The sequence below is a fragment of the Trichechus manatus genome, unplaced genomic scaffold (assembly GCF_000243295.1).
Source record: "Trichechus manatus latirostris isolate Lorelei unplaced genomic scaffold, TriManLat1.0 scaffold00006, whole genome shotgun sequence".
Taxonomy (NCBI): domain Eukaryota; kingdom Metazoa; phylum Chordata; class Mammalia; order Sirenia; family Trichechidae; genus Trichechus; species Trichechus manatus.
The window spans coordinates 35295309-35301236 of NW_004443942.1; positions in this window are offsets into that span (position 1 = coordinate 35295309).

The following is a 5928-nucleotide window of genomic DNA, read 5'->3' on the forward strand; positions in this document are numbered from 1 at the left end:
GGAGGTGGAGTGGGTCAAAGTGAAGAGCCCAAGTTTGGGCCTCATTCAGACCTCCATTCAAACAATCAAAAGAGCAGCTTACACTTTTATAGAGCCGGAATATGTGCTAGGCACTGTGTTAAGTGCTTTACATATATTAACTCATAATTCATTAATCCTCACAACAGCCCACGAAAGAGGCACCATTTTTTCCCCCATTTTACTGTTGAACAAATGGAGGCTCACCTTCTCCTCTTATTGGCAGCATAGCTGTGTGCAGCCTTCCAGTGTTAAATCTTAGTGCACATCTATGATTGCTTCTTAGAATAAATTCCTAAAAGTGGGGTCACTGGCTCTAAGGAAGGCTATGCATATTTTTAAGGCTTTGAATACATAATGTAAATGGCTTTCCAGAAAGGTTGCACCAGCTTACCCTCCTACCAGCGGTGCTGGAGCATATCTGAGAAACCTATGGCATGCTCTGAGTGCCAACTGTGTGCTGGGTCCTACCTCAGTGCTTTATACAGGTTCTCACCGGAAGGGCCCAAGGTAAGCAAGCTCTCAAGACAGCTTAATGTTGTTGTTATACTTTGTATCATCTAGTGAGAAAACAAGACACTCACTTGAAGTACCTCCATAATGAGGAGGAAGTGACAAATGACACTGATGAATGACAGTGATATAGGGGTCCTGACAAGTGCTGCAGGAGTGGGAGGAACATGAAATGTAGTGTAGGCGTGGTGGTCAGGGAAGGTGATGGTGGAGGAGGCACTTGGAGAATGGATAGGAGGACCCTGTGAGTGACAGCTCATGAGCAGTGAGGGACCTGGGTGGCCTGAGTCAAGGGCTTGTGGTAGGGAGTGACAAGCAGGAGGAATACAGGCCCACATCAGGCCCAGGAACCTCATAAGGCAGAAGGCCTGGCGGTAGGAGCCACGGAGGGCTAGGAGAGCGACTTTCAGGCTAAGCAGGATGGAGTGAGGGCATGGGACTGGAGGTGGGAAGACCTGTTAGGAGACCATTCAAAGAGGCCCTGTGTAAGTGGCCTTGTAGGTGCCTGTGGGAGTAGCAAGGAGAGAAGATGTTGGGCTTTCAGGTGCCAGTAACTCCCCTTTCTCCCATGAGTACTGAAGCAAGAAAAAAACAGACACAGAACTCAGATATGAGGTCAAAATATAAACATTATTACTGATAGAGCTAGGTTGGAGACCTTGGCTTATGTCCATGACCACAGTCAGACTTCTTGATACTCCTCCACCGAGTCTAGACCTTGGGGCATCCTGTTCAAGGAACAGTCTACACAGCAGGGCTTGTCCCTACCAGCTGCCAGAGAACACTGGCTCCCCCACTGAGCCTGCAAGTGGGGAGGGCAGGTGGGCCTCCACACCTTCCAGAAGTTGGGCGCTGGCCCTTCGCAGGTGTCCCTCCCATGTCAGGGACATGGGAACTGAGCAACAAGCATGCTGTCTAGGAACAGGCGTATTTGAAAATGGGCAGAAAAGGGCCTCATTCCCCTTGCCCCCCAGTTCAGTTTCTTTTCTTAGCTCCCCTGTCAGCTAAGTTAATCCTCTCTTGGGGAAGAGAGAGTAAGGGGGGTCCAGAGAAGGGTGGATGTTGCCTTCCCAGTATTCTTCCTTCCTGGGAATGGAATTGTTTCCTCATTGCAACGTAGGGATAGGAGAATCCTTCCCCCTCCCAGCCCTGCCCTCCACCACCACCTCCCCCTAGCCCAATCCAAGATGTTTTGGAGGAGAGGCTATAGGCAGTTACTGAGGCAGGGGAGTACTGTGATGTAAATTTTGGTGTCAACCCGACCTGGTTCTAGTCCCAGTTCCTCCACTGCAGCTTGGCCTTTGACAGATTTCTTATCCTGAGTTTCTCCACTGGTAAACCAGGGATAAGAAAACCCATCTCAGAGAGTTGTTTCTGGGATCGAGTGAGACCATGTGTATCTGTCTCAGTACCAGTAAGCTAGTGGCTGCCCACCGCCTTGGAGTGTAGGGTGATGGTGGCCACAGGTGGGCTCGGGCTGGCGGGGCTTTAGACAGGTCTCACTGCAAAGGAGAGACGGCTGTGTAGACTGGTCTAGGAGGAAGCTAGCAAGTCAGGACAAGGCCTTGGGAGAGGGAAGGCCCGGTTTGGTGGAGAGAGACTGGGGAGGCATCTGCACAGGGGCCATTGTAGAGGGGGATGGAAGTGTGTGTGGAAAGGGACCTGAATCTGGGGTGTTCCTGTAGAGAGGGGGTGGAGGAGGAAAAAGATACAGTGAAGGAGACAGAGGAGGAACAGCCCGAGAGGAAGGGTCACCTGAGAACATTCTGTCACAAGAGCCAAAAGCAATGACTGACTCTCATCTCCATCCCCAAGATGAAGCCTAGGTTCTTCCCTCTCTAGCTTGGCAACAACATGGGACAAGAGCCCAGAAGTTTGCTAGAGTCTAAGGTTAAGAAAACAGTTAAGAAACCAGGCTTCTGAAACGTCCTAGGCAAGCAGTGTCCAGTCATCCGGAGACTGGGCCCTCGTCCTGTCTCTGGCTGCTGTGTGGCCCTGGGTATAGCCTTCTCCTCCCCTTGGCCTCAGTTTCCCTATCTGTAAAATGCAGAATTGAGCCACCTTAATGTTGTTTTAGCTTTTTCACACACATTTAATGAAAACTAAAGCTTCATGAAACAATACTTTATTACAGGTGTTTACTCTCATGTTTTCTGTTCTATTATGTATCATTTAAAAATGCTGGTGACAGCCCCTGAACTGATGATATGCTGACTAATGGGTCCTGAGCCACCATCTCAAAACACTGAACTCGCTCATCTGGAAGATTCCTTCCTGCCCTGGCAGCCTGCAGTTCTGTCCCATTTCCTCCAGCCTCACCATCCTGTCGGCTGAGCCTTCGTGGCTTTCTTCTTTGTACTCTTCAAGCAGTGGTTTCCACTCCCAGATGCCGGAGACTCTTGATTGACAGTGTGGCCACGACCCATCCAGTTTTCTGGCCGCCTGGCTGGATGCTTCCTCCTCTGCCTCACACGCCGGGGTATCCGTGAGAGGGGAGGACCTGCAGGCATTCTCCTGCCCTAGCACAGGAAAGGGAGGAGTTGGCTTAGATGTAATCCACACTCCCCTCCCCGCCCCACTCCTGATTCTACTGCTCAGGCCAGAGGGCACCAATCTTCTCTCTGGAAAAGGTGTTGGGAAATAGAGCCTGGCTGCCAGTTAGAATTCCAGGCCCTTCTCCAGGTTCAGCGGCTTCATCTTCACTTCTGCCCCTAAACACAAGAGTCTCCATCCTGGTAGACGCTGGTGGATGAGAAGAGCTGACAGACCTGGGTTCAAATCCCACCTTCACCTCTGCCTGGCTCTGTGTCCTTGGGAAAGTTCCCTAACATCTCTGAGCCTGTTTCCTCAACTAAACCTTGGAGATAATAGCCGCCTTGGAGGATAGAGTTAAGGATGAGAGATGATGCGTACAAGGTGCTTTGCTTTGGTGCCTGGCATGAGGTAGGGGCTCAGGAAAAACTCATTCCTTTAACTCTCCTCTCTACCCCTGTGTTTCCCTTTAAGAGAACACTCCAGCAGGAGAAATGACAGCTGTTGCCACCTTGGACAAAGGAAGGAGGAAATGCCTTCAACGGCCAGGGGCAGGCCAGGCAGCATCAGAAAGAGACTGCCTTAAGTTGAATACACTGGAAGTCACCCTCACCCCCAACCCCACATACCAAAAAAGTACAAAGAGACTGGGACGCAGTTGGAACCTCTGTCCGTGCAACAGCCTGAGGCAGCGTCTGAGGAGGAACATAGTCAGGGCGCTAGGGAGAACAGACTCGCTGAGTCCCAAAAAGTGGACCAGTAACTATTCACATGAGGGCATTGGTGGTTCAGTGGTAGAATTCTCATCTTCCATGCAGGAGATCCAGGTTCTATTCCCGGCCAGTGCACCTCATGCGCAGCCCCCACTCATCTGTTGGTGGAGGCTTGCGTGTTGCTATGATGCCAAACAGGTTTCAGCAGAGCTTCCAGAATAAGATGAACTAGGAAGAAAGGCCTGGTGATCTGCTGCCAAAAATCAGCCACTGAAAACCCTGTGGATCACAACAGTTCTATTCGAAACTGGTCAGGGGGATGGTGCAGGAACAGGCAGCCTTTTGTTCTGCTGTGCATGGCATCACCGTGAGTCATGGGCCGACTCTACAGCAGCCAACAACAACAACAGCTATTTACAAGGCTGGCGCTATGTCCTGTCCCAGGGCCGGACTCAGAATGTCACACGAAAGGGTTTTCAACCCTAATGCCTTGGAATCCATTGAAAACCTCTCTCCTATAAGGCTTCAACTTATGTTCTTATAAGTCATAGTTGGATCCTCATAACCACCACCCATGAGAAGGATGAGGCAGACATGAGGCCTTCACAATCACAGGGAGTGAGAAGAACTGTGTAGCAAACACCGGAACCAGGGTATCTAAGCAGGCACCCTTGAGACGCTGTTTACTGATTCTCTTGCTGCTACTCATTGCCAAGGCTGCATGAAGGTCGGCTTTGCAGATGGTCTTCAGAGCTCACAGCACTTGCCAACCCCCATGATGGTACCTTCTTGAAAGGTGGATTTGAGCTAAACTGGAAGCACGGGATGAGGGTGCCTCCACTGTCCAGGTGCTGTTGATTCAGGGGAGCGGCTCTCCCAAAACTTGGAAGACGGTTCCTCCATGGGATCCAGACTCTATAGCCACAGCCTTGTGCACATCCACTCTTGACAGCTGCAGAAACGGGCTCAGAGCTGGAGTGACTTGCTGCACTGGCAGCAGAGGCTGGGAGGCCCTTTGCAAGGCTTTCATGCTCTGGGAGATGGCACTGCCCAGTCAGACCTCTGACCCTCTTGCCTCTGTGCTCTTGGCCAGTTCTCATTGCGCTCTGCTCTTCTGCCAATAACCAGAAGACTCCTTCCAAGGCAAAGGCTTGTATGTTCACCTTGGAAAATAAAGTAAGTCATTGAGGCGAGCTTTATAGAGCGCATGGTACTGTCTCATGGTTGAGCAGAGGCAGTGAAACTTCTCAGGACATGAGGGGCAAGCGCTGGCTTTGTGCTTGTTAGCTGGGGGATGTCTCTGGGCCTCAGTTTCCCTGTCTAGAAATGAGGGGCTAGGGCTGGATGGTGGCACAGTGATTAAGAGCTTGGCTGCTAACCAAAAGATCTGCAGTTCGAATCCACCAGCCACTCCTTGGAAACCCTATGGGGCAGTTCTATTCTGTAGGGTTGCTATGAATGAGTTGGAATCAACTTGACGGCAACGGTTTTTGTTTGGTTTTGGTAGGGCCGGATGGACCCATTCCAGAGCACGTGTCCTTCCAGGAGGCAGCGAGGTTCAGTGTAAGGTCCTAGACTAGGTTCCATCCTGACTGTGCCCTTACCTGGCTTCTTGCTGTGTCACCTTGGTCTGGTTCCCTCCCCTCTCTGAACCTCTGTCTTCTTCTCAAAAGACTGCAGAGGTACAGGTGCTTTGCTGAGGTCACAGAAGGGAAACTGCTTTGCAAAATCTGCAGGGCCATGGATTGTGCAGGGTTTTATCCTCAATCATGTAGTGATTCTCAGACTGGTGGTCCCAGGAGAGGGATACTGTGGCCTCCAAGCAAGCATGCAGGAAGGACGGAGCCAGGGACCCTGGGCAGCGGCCCCATGCTGGGAGGCAGGTCCTTGGAGGGAAACGAGCTCTGGTTACTCACATCATTGCAGCCAGGCCCACAGGGAGGTTCTCCTAGGCTCCAGCTCCCTCTGAGTTCCCAAGAATCCCCCTGCCCCCCATTCCAGCCTGGCGTTGCCTGGGACTTATCCTGGGAATGGGAGTGCCAGGGTGCCTCCCCCATGAGACTGGCCCTGCTCTCCAGCTCCTGCCCGCCTGCCAGCAGCTGGTGTCCCATTGCAGTGTGTACAGTAAGCCACAGATTAGACGGTGAGGTCA